Source organism: Ursus maritimus, unplaced genomic scaffold (assembly GCF_017311325.1).
Source record: "Ursus maritimus isolate PB19 unplaced genomic scaffold, ASM1731132v1 scaffold_26, whole genome shotgun sequence".
NCBI lineage: Eukaryota > Metazoa > Chordata > Mammalia > Carnivora > Ursidae > Ursus > Ursus maritimus.
This window is the reverse complement of record NW_024425119.1, coordinates 33,157,341-33,181,248: the sequence shown is the minus strand read 5'-3', so window position 1 is coordinate 33,181,248 and position 23,908 is coordinate 33,157,341. Positions and strand designations below refer to the sequence as shown.

The 23,908-nt window shown below is 40.4% G+C and overlaps 1 long non-coding RNA gene across 1 annotated transcript in view; it reads left to right on the top strand.

Moving 5' to 3' along the window:
- LOC103675396 overlaps window positions 1-13,441 on the top strand; it is a 163,811-nt gene extending 150,370 nt beyond the window's left edge. The window contains exon 3 of the long non-coding RNA XR_571836.2: window positions 13,362-13,441. This is a non-coding gene — a long non-coding RNA (uncharacterized LOC103675396). The remainder of the gene's footprint in view (window positions 1-13,361) is intronic.
- The last annotated feature ends 10,467 nt before the right edge of the window (window positions 13,442-23,908 follow it).

The following is a 23,908-nucleotide window of genomic DNA, read 5'->3' as shown; positions in this document are numbered from 1 at the left end:
GGTAAAGAGACTTCCAGGCTCTCCCCTAGTAGAGTGATAGGCTAGAATTTTTAGCAATCAAAGAGGGGCGTATCTGGAAAAGAACTGGAGGTGCGGCTTCTGGTATATGGAACTGACTGGAATTTGTTTAAACAGATACAGAGCCAGTCTTCTGTGGGCAAGAAGCAGGCTACAATAGCCACGCCCCTTCCAAGGAGGGCAGTGTCTAACATGTATTTTAGTTAGAGCCAAGGAGGAAAAGGAAAACAAAGGATCTCCCAGAGGGCAGAGGCAAGGTCCCTAGGAACAGTAAGAATAGTAGCCTGGGGAGTTACTTCCAGGGCACAGAAGCAGTTAATAAAGGAGTGATCCTCACCTCTGAGGTGGGGGGCTCTTACAACAACTGCCCAGCATCATTCCAGAATTCTTGTGGGTCCATGACTGCTGTGTGGTTTCCATTTGTCTTTTTTCCACGCAGGGGAATTTATTGCCATTAACCGGCTCCTATGCTCCCAACATACCCCAGGTACAGGGCTATGCTGGTAAATGTGTAATAACTCTCTCTAGGGAAGAAAAGCCCTGATTTCTAGCATTTGCCCATTTCTTTCGTGTAAACAATTCCAACCATGGCCAACTTTAAGCTATTCACGTGACATTTGCAAAATTCCTGAAAATGTAACAATTGACTCTCCTAAGGAGACAGAAGCACTGCACGGGTCTGTGTGTGAAGCAGACTGACTTAATTTCATGTAGGATTGATTGCTCTTGGATCTCGAGCCACACCCAGACCCGATACAGAGATTAGAACAAAATCCTAGACTTTCAGTCTGGTTTTACATTAAGAGAAAACTTGGGGATTGACTCCAGTAAAGGAAGAAACTAATACTTGCAACCGATTATAGACTTTGGTGCAGTGTGATAGTGTGATAGAATGGGGAGGTGATACATCCCTACTCTGCTGATGTCAGACTTGCTCAGATGGCTTGCTGTGGGCTGTGAGCAGAAGACATAAGAGTTTCTGAACAGAGCCATGCAGTCCATTCCAGTCTCTGCCATGAGCCCAGCAATGATCCAAGGAGGGATGAATTGACAAATTGGATCCTGGAATGAGCAGGGCAGGAAGCAGAGCCAGCGAGTGATAAATGCACCCATGCAGTTAAAAACCACAGAGAGTTTATTGTTTGTTTTTATTTTTTTATTTTTAACCACAGCATTGTTAAGATAATTACTTCTCCTGAGGTGTGTGGGTAGCTCAGCTGATTAAGTGTCTGACTCCTGATTTCGGCTCAGGTCATAATCTCAGGGTGGCGAGATGAGCTCTGCGTGGGATTCCGCGCTGGGCATGGAGTCTGCTTAAGATTCTCTCCCCCTCCCCCTCTGCCCCTCCCCCTGCTTCTGTGTCAACAACAACAACAACAAATAATTACTTCTCCCAGGCTGTTCTGTAGGAAATGGGATAATGATACTTAACCTCATTAGGGTTTTTGTGATGACTGAAGAAGTTAGTATTTGAAAACGTCTGTCACAGAGGAGCCCATCACTGGCACTAACTGGTATTTGTTGTGAGCTGGGATGAAGGTGATGATGAGAATTTCATACTGTGGGATGTTGTGGCATGAGCAGGTAGGCAGGAGGAAGCATTCATCTTCAGGAAAAAATCCAAGAGAGCTTTCTGTTTAATAAAATAATTGTCCATAAAAGCCTTCAGATAGTAAACATCTTGTCAATATTAAGTCTTGATAGAGTCATAAGACCTGAGCTAGCCCAATATTATTACTTAGGATCCACATAACCTTGGGCAAACAGCTTGACCTTCTGGAGCCTCTGCCTCTTAAATGAGTGTGATAATATCTGCCCCTACCCAACTTGAGGGATCATTCGCAAAATGCATGAATTTTATCCGAAAGCACTGTATAAACTGTCAAGTGCTATAGAGCTTATGAATACTTTATAACGTACTATCTACTTAGCTTTCCCTATTTATGTTCTTTATTTCTTAAAAATACTCCTCTCTGTCTCCTGCTTTCCAAAGGAAAAGACTTTCCTTGACATGTCAGTTTATGCAAAGAAAAATGCAATCTTGCCTCTGTTAGCTGAACATATTACTATAACTCCCCCAGAACAACTCAGTGGAGTATACTATGTCAGATCATTCCCAGGGAGCTGGAGAGTGCATGTCCCCACAGTGAAGAGATAAGGCCAGTTTCCTTGGTGCGCATTACATGGTTCAGTCCCGGAGTGAATACTCCAACTTTTTGGTGAGAAAATTGCAGCCTTCGAATCAGGCTACTCACCACCGCTGATGCTTTCCTGCGAGCTTCTAAGAGGCTCAGGTTAAGTGGTACCAGTAAGCTTAGGAGTGATAATGCGACCTTAGGGAAATATTTTCAAATTGTGCACAGATTGTGCCAATATCTACCTGACGTTTAACGGGTATGCAGTTTCATTATCAGACTTAATCCGATTCTGTACATTTTCAGAGGATTTTTTTAACAAAGAAAAAATAGATTTTAAGAAATGATCTATTTGTATAAAGTAAGTCTAGAGTCAGACTGACTTGAGTTTAATTCCTGTCCAGGCCGCTTATTGGCTGTGTGATCTTGTGCAAGTTAGTTCACCTCTCTGAACTTCGGCCTCTTTATCTATAAATTAGGAATAATAATAGGATCCATCTCATTGAACTGTATGAGCATTAATGAGCAAGACAAGTTAAGTATTTAGCATAAGCCTGAATTTACGGTTAGAGTTCAGTACAAATTCTGTTATACTTTACTGAGTTACTTGGTTTTGCTTATGCAAACTCGAGACAAGCATCCCTTTTAGACTTTTACTGCTTATTTGCTTTACTCACTCTTTCTTCAAAAGAGCCATTTTCTTCCTATTTATTATTATTGGTATTTACAACCACTAACTGGCCTAAACTGTTTTGCAAATAGGCAACATTCCAGGCTGGGTCTTTTCTCTTCTTACTTGTGTGATGAGACTCAGAAACACACCCTCCTCGCCCACACCAATGAGAATCGATAGAGAATGCATTAGAAAAATTTTCGTTCATTTCTGTCAATTGCTGCTCCCTGTTTATGTATTCATTTTATAGGTTGATTCATCTTTATTGTTAATTAAACCCTTAAATTACCATCCAAGTTGGAATTAAAGTAAAATGTCAAAGGCATTTACATTTCAAAACTAGATATTCCGCAAGTACAATTAATCTCAGAGCATTAAAAAGAAAGGAAAATCATATTAGTGTTAAAATCCTAGACCCAGCAAGAAAAGTAGCTTGTGAAATAAGCTATTTATGTGGTAGCAAGCATCAGCCAGGGCATGAAGCAAAAAGTTCTACCTATGGAGAGACTGTTGGAGGTCCCCTGCTAAATGAATGGGGCGTGAGAAAATAAATAAGGTTGAAGCAAATAATGAAAATGAACCATTCCTCCCCACTTCATTTCCAGACCGATTATAAATTGTCTTTAATCATAATCTCCAGTATTAGAAATTTCATCAGTTTATTTTTATCATGTGCTAGCATATTCTTGCTCCTTCCTGGGAATAAATGATCTGTTTTGGCCCAAGCCTTTTCATTTTGCAAAATTACTATTCCTTTTGCATCTCTCCTGCTGTTCCATATGACTACAGAATATTTGTTAAGTACAGGAAAAATTCATGTTTTCCCCCTGCTTGTCAGGTCTAATGTGGAGGAAGGGCTAATGAAAACCATTTTTCATGCTTATTCAACAGAAGCCGTTAAAATGAAATGAATGAAATGCTTTTTGCTTAAATTGAAACCTGCCCAAATGTTTCTGTAGAGAGTCTCTTTCTCTCTTTTAACTAAATAAGCTGACCTCCTATTTATTTGGATAACAATTTCTCGCATTTCCCCAGGAGCAAGTTACTCAGGATAGTAAACTCAACATGTTGACAAGGCCTTCACAGCCGCGTTAACCGTCTGGACTGTGAAAGAATCGGTCCAATTTGAGGTAAGGAGCACAGACTCTGTGATGCAGTCTGGCACCCCGTCTCACTCACAGTCCAAACTGTCTCTGAACTGGCTTCCGGATGAAGCAGAAAGGCAGACGAGGCTCAGAGAGCAGAGGGGTAAGATGGGGTCTTGAAACCCCCACCTTCTTCCCTCAGTGGGGTTCAGTTCATTCTTACTTTATCAGTGGACGGTTCTCTGTGGTAGGACTCTTCGCTCCAATCCATATTCTGAGCTCCCTGATGGAGAGAATGATCCAGACCTGGGGCACAGACGGGGTTTAACGTGATGAGAGTGGGAGAGGCAGAGAAGTGGGAAGCTGGCCCAGAGGCTGCTGAACTTGAACTTGAGAAAAATTGGACCCATGTGCTTCAGAGGTCAAGTGGGAATAAAACAAAGTCTCGGCAAAGGGAGTGCGGTCTAAGGAGGAACCTGTAGTGATGATAGGTTTGGAACCAAAGGAGTGAGAGCAAGTGAATTTAGACTAGAATGTGGGAGGCAAAAATTTAGTGATTCCCAAATGTCAGGAGCATCTGTGAGAAAGGAGACAGTTAAAATAATCAAGAATAGTAATGGCAAGGATCCTGATCAATGGAAGTGAGACTCCCTAAAACCTAACTTTCTTCCTGTTTCATTTGCCCTGTGGCTGCTGAGGTCATCATGGCATGGGAGAAGCATGCAAGTATGCCAACTAGTCTGACTTTAAGCTGTCCCTCGGAGCGGCCTGGAAATCATATTCACTCAGCTACAGCTCTGGATGAGAAATCATCACCTTTTCTCTCTTCACACCTCCTTCATTCTAGCTCTAGTTGTTGACTTTGATTCTTACTTCACTGAGAAAGTAGAAGCACTCTGAAGAAGTCCCACATGTTCCCCACCAGCATGCCTTCCCGCTGACCCGCATTTGTACCCACACACTTTGACATCTTTCCACTTTCTTTCTTTTTTTTTTTTTTTTAAAGATTTTATTTATTTATTCGACAGAGATAGAGACCGCCAGTGAGAGAGGGAACACAAGCAGGGGAAGTGGGAGAGGAAGAAGCAGGCTCACAGTGGAGGAGCCTGATGTGGGGCTTGATCCCATAACACCGGGATCACGCCCTGAGCCGAAGGCAGACGCTTAACCTCTGTGCCACCCAGGCGCCCCTATCTTTCCACTTTCATAGGTGAAACTACTGTGCTCCTGTCAGAGACAAACACCCTTCCCGGTGCATTAGATGCTCTTCCTTCTAAGCCGTTTGAGACATTACCCCAGGGATTCCCCCTGCTCCTCCTGTGTATTCCTCCGTTCTTACTCTGCTAGATCATTCTCGTCAGCGTAAAGCCATGCTGAGTTTCTCCCACATCCCACTCCAACTGCCACCCCATTTTTCTGCTCCTAAAGAACTCCAACTGGCTTTTGCCCTCACCATTCCACAAAACAGCTCCTGTCAAGGTTACAGTAATGACCTCCATGTTGCTAAATCAGAGGCCAATTATTAGCCCTTATTTAGCTTGGGCTATTAGTAGGATTTGACAGTGTTGATAACTCTCTCCTTGCAACACCTTTTTCATGTAGTTTTTGGAACATTACACACTGCTGATTTTTCTCCTAATTCATAGCTGCTACTTCCCAAGCTCCTTTGTTTGGCCCACTCATTTACCAAAGTTACAAACATTGGCGTGCCCAGAGCTCAGCCCTTGGAACTTTTCTCTTCTTTGATCCACCCTTTAGGTACTTATCTCTCTTGTGTCAGGTAGCTGTGAATTCTATCACCATGTTGATGATTCTTAAATTTATCCCTCTCTTGAACTCCAGACACATATAGTTAACTGTCTACTCGACAACTCAACTTGGATGTCCCATGAAATATTCAGTGTTTCAAAACCAAACTCTTTTTTTTTCTTCCAAATTTTTATTTAAATTCTAGTTAGTTAACATATAGTGTAATATTGGTTTTGGGAGTAGAATTTAGTGATTCATCACTTATGTATAACACCTAGTGCTGTATATAACAAGTATCTTAATACTCCTCACCCATGTAGCCCATTCCCCCACCCACCTCCTTCCATCAACCCTCACTTTGTTCTCAATTTTTAAGAGTCTTTTACAATTTGTTTCCCTCTCCCTTTGTCTTGTCCCCCCTCCCATATGTTTGTTTTGTTTCCTAAATTCCACATATGAGTGAAATCATAGGGTATTTGTCTTTCTCTAACTTATTTTTCTTAGCATAATACGCTCTAGCTCTATCCACATCTTTGCAAATGGCAAGATTTCATTCTTTTGGATGGCTGAGTTATATTCCACATCTTCTTTATCCATTCATCTGTCGATGGACATTAGGGCTCTTTCCATAGTTTGGCCATTGTTGATAATGCTGCTGTAAACATCGAGGTGTATGTACCCCTTCGCATCTGTATTTTTGTACCCTTTGGGCAAATACCTAGTAGTGCAATTGCACGGTCATAGGGTAGTTCTATTTTTAACTTTTTGAGGAACCTCCAAACTGTTTTCCAGGGTGGCCACTACAGTTTGCGTTCCCACCAAGAGGGTAAGGGTTCCCCTTTCTCGGCATCCTCACCAACATCTGTTGTTTCCTGTGTTGTTAATTTTACATTCTGACATGTATGAGGTGATATCTCATTGTGGTTTTGATTTGTTTTTCCCTGATGATGAGTGATGTTGAGCACTTTTCATATGTCTCTTAGCCATCTGTATGTCTTCTTTGTAAAAATGTCTATTCATAATCTGCCCATTTTTTTTTTACTGGATTATTTGTATTTTTGGGTGTTGAGTTTGGTAAGTTCTTTATGGGTTTTGGATACTAGCCCATTATCAGATATGTCATGTGCAAATATCTTCTCCCATTCCGTAGGCTGCCTTTTAGTTTTGTTGATTGTTTCCTTCGCCGTGCAGAAGCTTCTTATCTTGATGAAACCCCAATAGTTTATTTTTGCTTTCGTTTCCCTTGCCTCCAGTGACATGTCTAGTAAGAAGTTGCTGTAGCCAAGGTCAAAGAGGTTGCTGCCTGTGTTCTTCTCTAGGATTTTGATGGTTTCCTGTCTCACATTTAGGTCTTTCATCTATTTTTTAAATTTATTCTTGTGTATGGTGTAAGAAAGTGGTCCAGTTTCATTCTTCAGCATATTGCTGTCCAGTTTTCCCAACAGTATTTGTTGAAGAGACTGTCTTTTTTTTCATTCAATATTCTTTCCTGCTTTGTTGAAGATTAGTTGACCATATAGTTGAGGATCCATTTCTGGGTTTTCTATTCTGTTCCACTGCTTTCTGTTTTTGTGAGAGTGCCTACTGTCTTGAGGACTACAGCTTTGTAATATAGTTTGAATCGTGGTGCTCCAGCTTTGATTTTTCAGGATTACTTTGGCTATTTGGGGTCTTTTATAGTTCCACACAAATTTTAAGATTGTTTTCTCTAGCTCTGTGAAAAAATGCTGGTGGTTTTTTGATAGGGATTGCATTAAATGCGTAGTTTGCTTTGGGTAGTATAGACATTTTAACAATATTTGTTCTTCCAATCCATGAGCATGGAATGTTTTTCCATTTCTTTGTGTCATCTTCCATTTCTTTTATCAGTGTTTTATAGCTTTCAGAGTACAGATCTTTTATCTCTCTGATTAGGTTTATTCCTAGGTATCTTATGTGTTTTGGTGCAATTGTAAAGGGGATCAATTCTTTGATTTCTCTTTCTGCTGCTTCATTATTGGTGTATAGAAATGCAACAGATTTCTGTATATTGATTTTGTATCTTGTGAGTTTACTGAATTCATGTATTACTTCTAGGAATTTTTTTGGTAGAGTCTTTTGGATTTTCTCTGTAGAGTACCATCTTGTCTGTGAGTAAAGTTTGACTTCTTTTTTGCCAATTTGGATGCCTTTCATTTCTTTTTGTTGTCTGGTTGCTGAGGCTAGGGCTTCCAGTATTATGTTAAATAACAATGATGAGAGTGGACATCCCTGTCTTGTTCCTGACTATAGAGGAAAAGCTCCCCGTTTTTCTCCATTGAGGATGATATTAACTATGAGTCTTTCGTGTATGGCCTTTATGATGTTGAGGTATGTTCCCTCTATTCGCTACTTTGTTGAGGGTTTTTATCAAGAATGGATGCTGTATTTTGTCAAATGTTTTTCCTGCATCTATTGAGAGGATCGTATGGTTCTTATCCTTTCTTTTATTAATGTGGTGTATCACATTGATTGATTTGTGAGTATTGAACCACCCCTGCAGCCCAGGAATAAATCCCACCTGACCATGGTGAATAATTCTTTTAATGTACTGTTGGATTCGATTTCATATCTCGTTGAGAATTTTTGCATCCATGTTCATTGGGGATATTGACCCGTCATTCTCCTTTTTAGTGGGGTCTTTGTCTGGTTTTGGAATCAAGGTGATACTGGTCTCATAGAATGAATTTGGAAGTTTTCCTTCCATATCTATTTTTTGGAACAGTTTGAGAAGAATAGGTATTAACTCTTTAAATGTCTAGTAGAATTTCCCTGGGAAGCCATCTGGCCCTGGACTTTTGTTTGTTGGGAGGTTTTTGATGACCGATTCAATTTCTTTGATGGTTATGGGTCTGTTTAAAATTTCTATTTCTTCCTGTCAAAACCGAGCTCTTTCTATTGCCCCTTGAACATATTACTTCTGAAGTCTTCTCCAGTCACTAAATGGCAACTTCTTTCTCCCAATTTACCTCCTGTCTAAAATCGCCCCATTCAATCCATCAGTATGTTTTACTGTTCCTCCCTTCAGAATACACCCAGAATCTGACTCCTGCTACCAACATGGTTCAAGCAGCTGTCATCTCTTTTTCTGGATGTTTGTAATGTTCTCTTACCTGGTTTTACTGTTTTTACATTTGCCCCCAGTAGTAAACATTACTACTGCTCATTGAACTTGGGTTTCTTTCCCTCCTGGGAGGACTGTATTTCCTGGGGCTTCTGACTAGTTCTTGGCAATGGAGTATGAGTAGAAGTAAAAGTCCCCTGTGGACCTTCCAGTTCACTTTTCCCTTGTCAGTGAAGATGTCAGCTGAGTGTTGAAATAATAAAGCCACAAGTAGAGGCATCCTGGATCATTGAATCACCAGGCAGAAGACAGCTGCCTGGAGCATCACTGGACTTCTGTCAAATTTTAAATGAAGTCAAATCAAAGTCCTTAGAGTAGCCTGCAAGACCCTATATAATTTTCACCATTACCTCTCTGTCTTTAACTCCTATTACTCTTTCCTTTGCTCACTCTCTCCTCTGGGCTACACTTAGGACACCATGGGCATTTCTGCTTCCCGGCCTTTGTTCTTATTGTTTCCTCTGCCTGCCATGTTCCTGAGGTAACTATGTGGTGCTCCTTCATGTTCCCTGGATCTATTCAGCAATGATACCACTGACTGATTACCAGTTTTAACGGTTTATCTGCCCTTGGAACTGCCCAGCTCTTTCTGTACCTTTGTTTCCTCTTTAGTGTGTATCACCATCTGACATAGTATATATTTTACTTGTTTGTTTATTCATTGTCTGCCTTTCCCAATTAGAATGGATGCCTCATCACAGTAGGGATATTTATCTTTTTTGTTGTTGTTGCTCCCTTACTGCTCTATTGTCAGTGCCTAAAACAATGCCTTGTATGTAGTAAGAAAGCAATATATGTTTGTGGAATAGACGAATAAATGAATGAAACTTCCATTCTCCAACTGCAACATCTGAAGGTGACAAATGCTTATTAGTGTGCTATGAATGGAATCTGTGCCACATAACCTCAGAAATTCACATGCTAGCCTACCTAAAAAGCAAAAGTCATGCACAAAGAGTTGCCAGTGGGAATCAGAGCCCATACATAGCTTGGATCCAAACCGAAGAGTGCAAATTGTAAATTTTTAACTACTTACAATTAAAATAAACAGCAGTAGGCAAGGACTTGATTTTTTTCTATAATTGAATCTATTCATTTTTATAAAATACCTACAATGAAATCGGGAAAGGATATTACACAGCCCATTAGTATATAATAATCGATGCAGAAAATATATTGCACAATAAATAGAGTAGTGAATGAGGCGGAGATTATGTGTGTGGTATGTGTGTATGTAAGTGGGAGGTCAATAAGTGATTATGAATGTCCACCCCATGTTAAAGCTGTCACCCACTCACAGTCGTTTGTTATTTACATGTAGAGCTATTTTCATATCCACCGTTCAACCAGAAAAGTTCAAGACTTTAATGTAAAAAAATGATAAAAAAAGAGAAGTTCTCAAGAATATAACATGCCCCAAATGCAAACATTATATCAAATAGAGATTTTCTTAAATAAAAATAAATAAATTAATTAATTAAAATTTAAGTTTCCATTTTCTTAAAAATACTTAATAAATTTAGAACAATCTGCTAAATGGTTTCTGTGACATAGGAGGAGGCTGCCATAACTAACCATTGAGAAAAGGTTTTGTTTGGATTCAGAATCTGAGTGGTAAGAATATGCACTTGAGTTGCTTAGAAAATCAAACAGACAGCTTAAGGGTCTTCTGCATAGGAAATGAGACTGGATTTCTGTGGCCCACAACACCAGAATTTACTTTTGACCAGCTTTGTATTCAGAGACCAATTTTCAGCTGAATTTTTCGGGTTGTGTGGACTGTGAAATTGAGGTATGCCTCGAGACTTTGTTAGTATGAGTTATTTTCCAGTCAAAACAAAAAAAAAGACAAAAATGCGGGGTGCCTGGGTGGCTCAGTTGGTTAAACAACTGCCTTTGGCTCAGGTCATGATCCTGGAATCTCAAGATCGAGTCCCGCATCAGGGAGCCTGCTTCTCCCTCTGGCCCCCCCACCCAATGCTCTATTTCTCTCACATAAATAAATAAAATCTTAAAAAAAAAGACAAAAAAGGCTGTTTTTTAGAGAGTTAGTTATAAGGCAGTGTGGGAGCAGTAGAAGGACACCCAGGTTCTAGAACTTGCTCTATAGACAAAAATGACATCACTTTTCTGACACTGTTTCTTTACCAAACAGAATGCACTGGCTACTCTGAATAACTCCTGAGGATTTAGTGAGCTCCAAATAAGAGAATGAGTATCAAGGGCTGTAAACAAATATCTAGAAAAATTCAAAAACATAATATATGCGATCATATATGGTTGAGAATCTCAGTGATCCAGCTACTTTCCAGAGTAAACTTTCCCTCCAAACCTAGGCAGAGTCTCATCACCTTTACTCCACACACAGTATTTTGTTTGATGATTAGGGGGACCGAGAGATTGTTTAAGAACATAATTAGAATGTAGTATTCATTAGCATGCTTTGAATTCAGGACAGATATGATTTCCAAGAACAAATGAAATCTTACAGCACTTTATTTATATGAACAAATGTATGATTTGATTTTTTGCTTCATTTCTTGTTGGCTCTAATTGTGGCTACTTGCTGAGTAACCATTAAGATCCTTGCTTGGTGGTTCTGATGTGGTCATTCAGATATGTCTGAATGCCTCAATTGGTTTCATACACGAACATTATCAGGTTTTTACATGCAAAGCAAAGGTAAGATTATAATTGGAAAATACTTGCCCAATGAAGGAGAATATAAGCTCCAATATGCCACATAAAAGTATTCAAGAGAAGAGTTGCTGGAGCTTAGAACATATATTATTCTACAGATTTTAGTGTAGAAGGCCAGATAATTAGAGGAATGTTTCTCTGCAGAGAATTTGCATCTAGTCTTGGCAATTTATACATTTTCTGAAGTCTTTAGAAGAGGAGTGAATAAAAAAATTACCTCTCTAACAGTAAGAAAGATTATTTAAATTTATCTATCCCCATTTCTTCCATTTGTTCTTTAACCCACCCTAACTCCTCCCTTTACTTTCTGCTTTATTATTTTCTTCCTCAGAAAGCTCTTTCCCTCTTCTAACATACGAATGCCTGGCTTTTCTGGATTTCTTTCTTTCTCCTCAGATCCATATGACAAAAGATTCAGAAAGCAAAGAGTCAAGCTTACACAGCAACATCCTGGATAGTAGGGAAGTCCCTCCATTCCCTAGACAATGGCTTCTGCAATTGGAAGTCTATGAACAAGTACAGATTAATTTTTTATCCCTACTCTATTTGTAAAAGACACAGAAAACCTGAGAATTGTTCATTGTGGCCCTCCCACCTGGCCTATTTACCTGCGGCTGTCTTTCATCTGCAAGTTGATCTTGCACGTGATCTTAGTCCCTGACTGTTTGTTTCCATCCATCCAGGTAAAGGCCATACTGTGCAAACAATGGCTGCTAAAGGAGTGACCTTTTCTCTTTGAAGAATCATTTTTGACCAAGAATTCCCAAAGCCAAGTGAACTTCAGTTGACTGTTCCTCCATCAGCCCTGTACAAACTTACACCCTCCTTCCCCAAGTTAGAATATTCCTTTAGAGTCATTTCAAGCCTGACATTTTTGAATACAGGTTTCTGGCAGTGGTGCTTTGGTTGATTTCCTTTCAGGTACTTATCTAAACACAAGGGGAGCCACAAGACATAATGTACTGTGCCACGATGAGTATGGTGGGCTGGATTATGGCCCCCAAAGATATTGAAGTCCTAATCCCTGGAACCTGTGAATAGTGCCTTACATGGCAAAAGGGAGTTTGCTGATCTATTAGGTTAAGGATCTTGAGATGGGGACTTGGATTATCTGGGTGGATCCAGTGTAATCAGAAGAATTCTTATAAGAGGGAGGCAGAGGGAGAATTTACAGGAAGAGGAGATGGCAACGGGACCCTGGAAGGGGGGCCTGGAGTGAATCAACCAAGATCCAAGGAATGCTGGCAGCCACCAGAAGCTGGTGAGGCCAGCAACACATCCTCCCCTAGAGCCTCCTGAGGGATGTGGCTCTGTTGACACCTTGAATTTGGCCCAGTAAAACCGATTTTGAACTTCTGACATCCCGAACTGTAAGAGAATAGATGTTATTGTTTTAAGCCACCAGGGGTGGAAATTTGTTGCAGCACCCTTAAGAAACTAATTTACAGAAAGCCCTGCTAAGTGGCAAACCACAGATTTTGCATATTTATAAAACCAACTGTACGTGGCTAGGGACATTCTTGAGTATTTAATTACATTTTTATTTCATTCCATGTTGGTCCACGTGAAATTGTCACCGAAGAGAAGAAAATAGCTTTGCATTTCACGTTTTGTAGAACGTAGTCTGAAAAAAATGTTTTCACACATCAAGTGCCCAGCTTGTTATGAAAAGAGAAAGTGGTAGATTGTACTACTAATCTCTGATACCCATCCCCTTGAACTCAGGCAGAGCCATGTGACTTGCTTTGACTAATGAAATGTGACAGGAGGTCCCATGCGTCCTTTCCATGTGGAAGCTTTGAGAGACAATGTATCCTAAGAGACAACGTGTGCTTTCCCCTTCTCTCCTCCTTCTGCAGCAGTGATGAGCAGTGCTGTATGTCCCAGAGGGAGGCTGACAGTGAGGAGCAGAGACCCAGCTGACCACCATGGGCGTGAGTGTGAGTAGGAATTACAAACAACAAGAACAAAAAAACCAACTTTGGTATTTTGAGCTGTAGGAGATTTGGGGACTCTGTTGCTGTAGTACAGTTTAGAGGATCTCAACTGATAGGCAGAATGGCCTCCCCAGTTGTTAATTCTAGAATCATCTCAAGCATTCATATGTACTAGAAAGCCTGTCCACATTTCTTCCACAAGAGCTCTCAAAATATCCTTCCCTGGCCATGACCATTGCCGACAGCTGTGTTCAGCACCTTCTCACTTTACTCCTGAGCCACTACGTTTATTATTGAAGCGTGCCCGTACACCCAGACCCTTCTCTGTACAGTGTCTCCGGCCAACAGGTGCTTGATCGCTCTCCAGAAAACGCTGCCCGAAGCAAAAACCCACAGTGTTGCGCTATACTGACTGTTTGCTTCCCCCCTGCCCACCCCCTGCCCAAATTCGTATGTTGAAACCCTGCTCCCCCAGCCCCCAAACGTGCTGGTATTAGGAGGTAGAGCCTTTGGAAGGCAACTGTGTGGATGAGGCCCTCCTGAATGGCTTTAGGGCCCTTGCAAGAGTCAGGAGGGCGCTTGCTTCCTCTCTCTGCTCTGTGCCACGTGAGGATACAATAAGTTGTCAGCCTGCAGTCCGGAGGAGGGTTCTCACCAGAATCTGGCCACGCTGGCATCCTCATCTCAGACGAGCAGCCTCCAGGACTGTGAGTAATACATTTCTGTTATTTATAAGCCAGCCGTCTCGGGTGCTTTGTTATAGCAACCCAAACTGACGAAGGCAGCCCCCCACTGTTTACAAATCCACTTCATCCTTACCCCTTCACACTATGGCCACGGCTTTCGGTTCTGATTTTATCAACCTTTTTACCTCTCATTTCCTCTCCCTTCAGCTGGGCAAGTCTCCTCCCTCTCGAGGAAATGTGTCATCCACCTTCAGTTTTCAGTTCCATCTTCTGAATGATACTTGTTACCTTGCTGTGTTTAATCCTGGGGATGGCACATCACCCAGCTCTGGTGATACTGTAAAGTTCATTTGAGATATCAGGGAAAGCTTTTCTAGTTAAACAGTTAATGTTGTTGCCTGAGTGAACAAGCAAAAAGAACTGGTCTTCAGATCAAACCCTTTGTGGACTTGGAACAATTTATCAGCCTTATGTGTGATGGTCCTCTCATTTCGTGTAATCACAGCGCATATATATATGATTTATCAGAGCTGCCACAAATTATCGCTATGCTTAATTTATTCAGGATCCAGTTCTCTATGTATGTATCTAAATGACAAATACTAAACACAGGGAAGGGGAAAAATCTGTGTTCAATAAATTGAAACATGATTTGTTATTTACCTCATGAAGTTTACTGCCTTTTAGCTAGAGAGTCTATTTTTGATTGAACAAAGGGTTTAATTATTATAACCAACACCATTTCAACATTATCTTCCCTTTGAAATACTGCAGTTAAAACTTTCAGTCCAAGCAATTACTTATCTATAAAAAAAAATTGGCTACCTTTGAGGCTTGAATTAAAGATGATAAAATTATCCATCTAAAACCATTTCAGTTTTATGAAAAAAATAAAACAGAGCGCAATGTTTCGGCTTGAGAGCTCAGATGATCTTTAGGGGAAATTAGTGATGTTGCTAATAGTGGTTCCAATTTACATGGCACTGGAAGGAAGCAATCAAAGAGGTGAAAACAAGATAAATAATCCTTAAAATGGAACAATTAGATAAAGATCATTTATGACAAAATCACAAGATAACATTCCCAGACTTTGAAAAGCAATGTCTTTCTTTTTGTTAATTAGAGATAATCTACATTTTGCAACATGTGACTATTTAGCAGGTGATGGTGTGTTTTCCGTTGATATAAAAATGGATGCATTTCCAGATGGACTCCTATTCAATGGGGAAGGTGACTAAGGTGATAATTTGTCATTTCTCTAGGTATAACTTTGATAATCTCCAGGCTCTCTATCATTTTCTTCTTCAAAATTAAACTACATATATAAACCATGTGCATCAAAACTCAAACTAGTGCAATATATTTTTTTCATTTGGTACAGATATTAAAATACCTGCTTATTTACACATATAGCTGAGTGTAAATATGAAATGAAAAATGTCACATGGGGTTCTCTCAGGCAGGTATTCCCCTTCCTAATCCTCCTGCCTGTATTTCAAACCTCATGAAATGAATATTATACACTGTGAGTTTAACAGATGCTAAATGTGTTGCTGTTACCTCATTTACATACACAGATTAGACTGTTTCACTTTGTTATGCACTAGCTTGATCTCTTAATTTTGATGATCTCAAACTGTTTTTATTAGGTTAACAAGAAAAAAATAGTCAATTATTTCATAAAGAAATTCATCCACATAATGTGCATCTATTCATACATAGAATAAATTTTAAATGTATATATTACTTTACCCTCTGTCCCATTACAGAGAGTCAGAATGATGATGTTAGAGCTTTCTTGATTCATATTGCTTTAAAATTCATGCAAATGGGCATAAATACTGGTTTTGCACTTTTGTTTAGCATTTTCATGCATATTTATTCCCACATAAGTAAATATTTCTCACTTTCAAATTCCTTTTCTTCTTTCTGAGAAATTAGCAGGCCAGGAAATCAAACTGTAAGCAAAATAAATTTCTCGACTCTGCGACATTTACTTTATTGGGAAATAAAGTACTGCATTCTGGTATAACCTGCTTTTCCCAGGATATAACAGCTATGAGAAAACGATAAAGGCTTCACTTAACAGCACTGGGCTCCAGATGGTCTTGAGTTTGTTCCTGGCATTCTCCATCCCTGCTCCAGTGGTCCTGTATATGGGGTCTTGAAGATACACACTGGAACTATCCTCCATTCTTATTCCTCACTCATAGCCACCAGGTGCTTTGTTTTACATACACCCCTGAAATCTTGCAAGTGGAGGGAAATTTTTTTTGATTTTATGAGAGCTCTTTCAAACATTCTTTGACTGTCCGGCTTTTCCAAAACTCCAGAAGGCACTCTTTCAGTTTTTGACTCTATCTAAAACAACACCTATCAAATTCCCAACTGCAGCAAGAGTTAATTGTGAGACTCTCCCCTGCATTATAGTCTTTGACTTAAAAATTGCCAAGGTGTGATTAAGGTGTCTCGACATACATTTTCTTCCTGAGAGAGTGCTCCCTGCTCTCTAAGTAGGGAATATTCTTTCCCCTTCTTGAAGGTTCTTGCCTCTATCTTATTTTGAACGTCTTCATTCCTGAGAGACCTTTGTCTCTCTTGTACACCTGGTTGCTGGGGAAATTGTGCTCCACTGAAACCTCGCATGCACCAGCAGTCGCTTCCTACCCTTCGCTTCTCAGAGTCTCTAGTCACAGGCATTTAGGTCTCCAAGATATTTTAGTTTTTCATGAAAATCACTGATTGAGTTTCCTCCAGGAAGAAGGCACTGGTTAAAAGAGCTCTTAAGTCTGATAATAATAAAGGGGAAAGAGGAAATACATGCTGACAAATACAATAAACAAAGTTAGCATAGTCTCTCTTATGTATCGGAGGCTTGATGAAGACAGTGTGGCTGCTGTTCAGAAGACAGAGAGGTCGACAGGGGCAGGAGTGGTTTTTGATGCGTTCTTAGGAATGTATGTATTTAACTGAGTTTTAAGGGATAGATAACTCTTAACTAGGTCTAGTGAAGATGGAATGTTATTTTAGACCATGAAAATTTTAAGAGAAAATGTGAAGTAGGAAGGCACATGTTTGGGAAACAAAGAACAACGCGAGTCCTGCAATGCGTGGAGGATTTGTCTGGTAGAAAACAACACTGAAGATGGAGATGGGAAGACAGATCATAGAAGCCATCATATTCCAAGGACTTCGACTCTCAAGTCAGACTGTGTTCTAGTCCACTTGTGTTCCAGTCCCATAAGATCGTAAATAATGATCCTCACAAAAAGGTTCTAGAGTCAAAAGTGTTTGAAAAGTACTCAGTGGCTTCTTTGGATAGTCACAGTATAGTTTAGCACAGTACCAACTCCTGGAAGTGCTGCAGTAAAGAAATCTGTTAAACATTGTTTAACCCAGAATTTCTCCAACTGATTTCCATGGGACCCACTTTTTTTTTTTTTTTTCCACAAAATAGCTTTTGCCTTTAGCAAAGCCACCATCCTAGGGAACAAAGCCGCTCTTGGCACTCTGTGGATTCTGCAGGAATTTGAGGGAAGAACTATTGCCTTATACAAATGGAGATCCAAAAAAGATCAAAAGTGGGAAGACAGAAAAGAGGGCGTGTGGGCCACACGTTTCAAGAACAGTGGGCAAGACCCTATTAGTTGTGAAAGACAAGAATATTCTTACATGTTGATATAGGTACAAAATGTGTCTGTGGTGAAGGAATATTACATGAGACCACTAATTTCTGTCATGGGCTTGGCCCCTCTAGGCATTTGAGTTTTGACTCTTGAGAGAACAAGGAAGTTAAAAAGAGGAGAGGGTTTCTTAAAAAAAAAAAAGAAAGAAAGAAAGAAAGAAAGAAGAAAAGAAAAAAGGAAAAAAAAGGATCATTCGGAAAGATCGAGTGGGTTAAGAACTGAAGAGTGGCCATTGGATTTGAATAGAGGCCATTGGTAAACTTAATGGGAGAAGGTTCAGTAGGATACGAGGGTAGAAGCTGATGATTGAGGGAAAGGGGAGAGATGGAGGATATAGACCCCATTCGAACTGTTTCATGTAGGGTTGTTTGTTTTTTGTTTTGATTGTTTGTTTTAATTAATCAGTTAATTAGTTAATCTTCCTGGCATTCCTCTTCCATCTTCTTCCTTGGCATTCATGGACAGGGAGGAAGGGATGTCGTGGATCTCACGGACAAAGAATGTGGCCAAATGGTAAAAGAAGTATTGTCTTTTATTAAAGAAAACTGTCCTGCCTTTAATGCTGAGCTTTGATAAAAACTATATTACAGAATACAATTTAGGTCTAATGCCATATTTGAACTTGCTACTTATTGCTCCTTGTATCTATGCCTACTGGGCATCTCAAACTTGAGGATGAGCTTGGACCATTGCATTGCTAGGAAAAGTGAATGTGAGTTTTATCTACTTCAAGAGTAAAAGGAATAAGATAGCAAAAGATTATCAGTTTGCTCCAGTGTCTGGAACTGAGAGGTCCTAGGCTGCTTCGTCTATGTTTGGTAAATAGCCTGGGCTAGGCTGTTTTTGAGAAACCAGAGAGGAGATAACCCATATATTTCCCTTAAAGGGGGAAAAAGTGTGTTTTCACTGTGGGAAAAAGTGTGTTTGCCAGTCATTGGAGCTAAAAGTGAAAAAAGGAAGCAGGCACAGAAAGAGAAAGGACCCTCATCTTAAACTTTAGTACTATCACTTCAGCTGCTAGTAAAACATAGCCCAGTGAATGTTTGGATCTGGGCAGGAGGCTGTCCCCCATAAAAAATGACTTGTATTCCAGGTACATGACACTCCCTGCCCCTCATGACTGTTCAAGAAGATCACCAGTATGTCCTTACTGAAAGACAATATACTAAATGAAATAAGCCAGTCACACAAAAACAAACATTGCAGGATCCCCATTACAGGAGATTTCTACAACAGTCAAATTCAAAGAAGCAAAGAGTGGAATGATGGTTTCCAGGGGCTGGGAGAAGGGAGACATGGGGAGTTGCTAACCAATAAGCATAAAGTTTCAGTTGAGCAAGAAAAATAATCCCTAGAAATCTGCTGTGCAACGTTGTGCATATGGTCAACAATAATGTACCGCACACTTAAACATTTGTTAAGAGGATAGATCTTATGTTAAGTGTTCTTTCCACAATAAAAGAATAAATAAAATAAAATAAAATAATAAAATAAAGAGACCATGGAAAGACAGCATATTGTAGAGGCAGGAGGGAAGCTTGTATTAGCAGCTGATTGCAGGTCTCTACCTCAGGAGCTGTGCAGCTTGGCAAGCTCCCTAATGTCTCTGAATCACCCGGCATCTACACTGAAAGACAGTTATGAGGATTACATTTGACAATATATGTAAAGCATTTAATACAGTGTTTAGCACATGATAGGTATTCAATAAATTACACACATATGCATCCAGATTTATAGATATTGTTATAAACCTGAAGAGTGGGATTCCCTGAATCCTATTCTTATGGTAAATGTATCCAAGAAACATTGTTTTCACCGTGGGAAAACGTGTGTTTCACTGGGGGAGGAAACTGAGGTTGAGAGAGCCTAAACAACTAGATCAAAGCCTGTAATTAATAAATGGCCGCGACGGAATTTGTAGTTAGAGCAGGGGTGGGCAAATTACCATCTGCCGGCCAAATCCAGCCAGCCGTCTGTTTGGTAACTAAAGTCTTACTGGAACACACACTGATTCGTTGTTCTTGTCTGCGGCTGGTTCCCTGCTGCAGTGGCATAGTGGAGTAGTTGATACAGAGACAGTATGGCTTGCACAGCCTAAAATATTTACTCTCTGACCTATAAGGAAAAATTTGCCTACCCCTGGTCTGGACTAGAGTAGGAACAAAGTAGAGTGGACATTGGACTAAGTCTTACTGCCCTACCAATTTTCAGAGAGACTTCCAGTAAATCAACTGTTCCATAGCTCCTCTTCTCATGTAAACAAAACAAAACAAAACAAAACAAAACAAAACGAAACCCCCCAAAAAACTCCAGCCCTGAATTTTAACTCGATTAACCACTGTGGTGCCTAGTTAGATGACACGTACATACTCAGTAGGTATCTGAGTATTATGCCCTTAGAAGCAAAACTTTACACCCAACAGGAGTGGTTATAGTAATTCATTTTCAGTTTCTGTTTTGCTATTCAGTTCGACAAGTATTTTACTGCCGGCTTATATCTTGAAAGTTCTCGTGGGTACCACAATTATGTTGAAGATGCTTCCAAACATTGTCATTCCTCATTCTGAGACCCCTTTAGGATTGAGCCACCAGCCTTCTTTGTTTGTAGCTTTCTCTGAAGACTCCGTATCAAGGAGGGCACAGGGTGATCAGCGCGATGCATTATCACAAAGTCAAATCAGATCCGAGGCAAATGAAGAGTGAAAGAGATTAATGGACTCTCTACTTAGAGCACATGATAACCCGGTGATTTGCAGTTTCCTTTCAAAGGGGAAAAGTCGAGCTTGGAAGACTCCACGTAGCCTTGTGATAATTTTGCTATGGAAAAGATTTACTGTTCTGCCTTTTGCCTTTTTTTTTTTTTTTCTGGACAAATGGGATTGCGTGTTACATGCTTGATTTAAGACTGTTTAAATTTTTCTGAATTTAGAACTATCTCCCCTTCCTTCGCAATGCCTTATAAATAAATTTGCACAAAATCAAGGGCAGGTGCAAATTGATTTAGATCATTTGTTTCTTTGAGATCAAATAATGATGCCCCTCCCTCCCAGAACTTCAGATAAAAGACACCTGTTTCTGATGGCTTTTGCCTGCCTGGCTGCCAAATTAGAAAAACTGTGTCCCAGCACCATCATATACCAACAGTGTGACCTCTGCCGAGTCACTGTGCTAATCTCGATTTCCTTACAGGGCGATAAAAACGGTAGGTTTCTCGCATGCTTGTTTTAAGAATTAAATGCAGCAATGCTTGGAAGGCACTTGGCACAATGTCGACCACAAGGGTGGACCAAAGAGGAAACATTCAGTAACTTTACACCAGGACTTGATTCTCGATTCTTAAAGACGTGACATAGCTGAAATGACTGAAGTAATTTTCTCTCCATATAAAATTCAGCTGGGAAAAGGTGCTGGACAATGTATATATCGTTGGCTCATACGGGAAGCTTAGGGACTGGAGCATTATTTTCTTAACCAAGAAAATCCAAACTAAAATAACCTTTGTCTTTGCTGCCATTACAAGTGATAGATGTTTGTCCTCTCCTTTACTGAAGCAATACCTGAAAAAGTCCAGGATACAGTATCAGAAAAGTAATTGTTTTGCATAATTTAACAAGAATTTTCAAAATCTGTTACCTCAGAGTTTCTTAACCTGGGCATCCACAGAATAGCTTTCTGGGGATGCATGAAAGTCCTGGAGTTTTATGTAACATTCTCTGTTTACGTTCATTTTATCGAGAGAAGTTTCATAGCTTTAATAAGATTCTCACTATGGTCTTTGATCTGTAGATCAAAGATAAAATTCTAAGTAGTATCAGAGGGCCAAGAAACCAATAAGAATTTTGGAATTTTGTGAGTAAAATCCCTTGTCTAAGAACGCCACATTGTACCATAATTTAACTTTTTTTTTCAAGTGCAGCTAATGAAAAAGCACTTTGTAATGTGTAAAAGGCAACAAAACTGCTTAATAAAATAAATAATTACACATTTGTGGCTTTGACGAGCCAGCTAAGTACATTCAGGTGACACTTCTGTGGAACGAAAGCTAATTCATGATAATTTAACAGCACTTTACAATAGATGCTTAACAAACCAGGTAATAAAACATAATCAGTAGAAGCCTTTTAGAAGCTAATGTCGAATATTACAAAAAAATTAGTCATATTATGTAATGATTGTATATTCTGTTCAATTAACCCTTGCCACTCTTACGGAGAGGGCGCAGAACCGGTAAGCCCTCACCATTTTGCTCGCATGTCTGTGACTTACAGTCGGCGTTACCACACACATACGCAGCCTGGTGTGGAAAGGTTCCTTCTCTCCTAGCCTGGAGGAAGGTCCCTGCTTCCTGCGGGTGGTGCTGGAGGGGTGGGGCCGAGGGGAAGCCAAGGGCGGGTGGCAACCTTGGGAGCTGGTCTCCTGTCTCCTCTTGTACTGTGGTCCTGGAGAGATGGTGGGAGGGCAGCTGCCTCTCTTTGAGAAACTGCTCTCTGACAGTCTTCCCCACACCAGGCTTCCTACACACCTGCATTAAGCCGCGGCTGCTCTCCAGAAAGCAGCACAGTGTGTGGGGAGGACAGACGTTGTAACCTAGGCTAATCTACTCATAACTTGTGAATGATATAAGGGAAGGGTTTGTGTGTGGCTTAGGTCTTCTAGCGGAGAATATTCCATATGCTCCCATGTTTGGACTCTTTCACGTCTCCTACTTGGGAGACCTGGCCTCCTGTTTTGCATAAATTGTGGAATTATGGAAACTCCACGGTGACATGCAGGAACATGTGCCTCCCTTTGGGTCCCATCTCGTGTCCTGCAAACCGGAGTCTCTGAAGTGAAGGTGTCCGTTCTGTGAATGCAGGTGCTGGGATTCCAGGGCAACGTCCCCATCCAAAAGCAGTGCAGCTGATTGCCTCATTAGGTTTCCTAAAAAGCAAGGCCATTTTGCCAGGTTTCTATTTATTTTCTCGTTATGCGAAGAAAGGGTAGAATTCCTGTGATTATGCCGTTGACCTTGCCCCTAGCCAAACAATAATATCACCATTATTGTGCTAATAGTAGTGTTGCTCCCCCCTCCCCCCCCCCCGCCCCAGTTTATTTNNTCACGAAAAAGGTCTATTTTCTGAGATCTGGAAACATGTGAAAAACAATAACTATCACTGTCATGATTTACCTGGGAACAAACTGAGGGATTATAAATAGCCGTTATTTACTTTAAGTAGTCTTAGAAATCCAGACACCGAACTTATTCCAAAACCACCTAACAATATTTTCTACTAAATCTGTATCTGGAGGTATGACATAGACTATTCATTCCAATAAGAATTATTTTAAAAAATTTAGAAGTCTTAGAAGGAAACCCTGTACCTCTTTTTAAATTTTAATGTTCAGGTTAATAAGGAAATGTGATAATAATGCAGCCAGAAGAACCGTTTTGGAGTCACACAGACTTGGATTTAGATGCTGCTGGATGACAGAGGGGCTGTGACCTTGGTCAGGTTATTTAATCTATTTGGAGTCCCAATGACCTCCAGCTACCATGCTGATGATAATATCTAGTAAAAGATTATTAAAGGAAGTAACTGCTGAAAGTCCTGGGCACACAATGTGCATTGCATAAATGTCATTGGATTCAATATGTTTTTTTATTTTTATTTTTATTTTTTATTTTTTTAAGATTTTATTTTATTTATTCATTCAACAGAGATAGAGACAGCCAGCGAGAGAGGGAACACAAGCAGGGGGAGTGGGAGAGGGAGAAGCAGGCTCATAGCGGAAGAGCCTGATGTGGGGCTCGATCCCAGAACGCTGGGATCACGCCCTGAGCCGAAGGCAGACGCTTAACCGCTGTGCCACCCAGGTGCCCCGTTTTTTTATTTTTAAAGGAAGGTTAGTGTCCAGCCTCTATTGTTGCTGATGTGGCCAAGAGGCTAAGTTAAGGCCAATAGTATGTGGTAGAAGACATGTGTACCACTCCTGGGTCCTGGCGTTAAGAGGATTGTGAGGGCACCCCCTTGGTCCTTTCCCCACTTCTTGCTGCCTGGGAGATAATGAGGGCTAGAGTAACAACCAGGGCCACACAAGCAGAAGCCATGTGGAG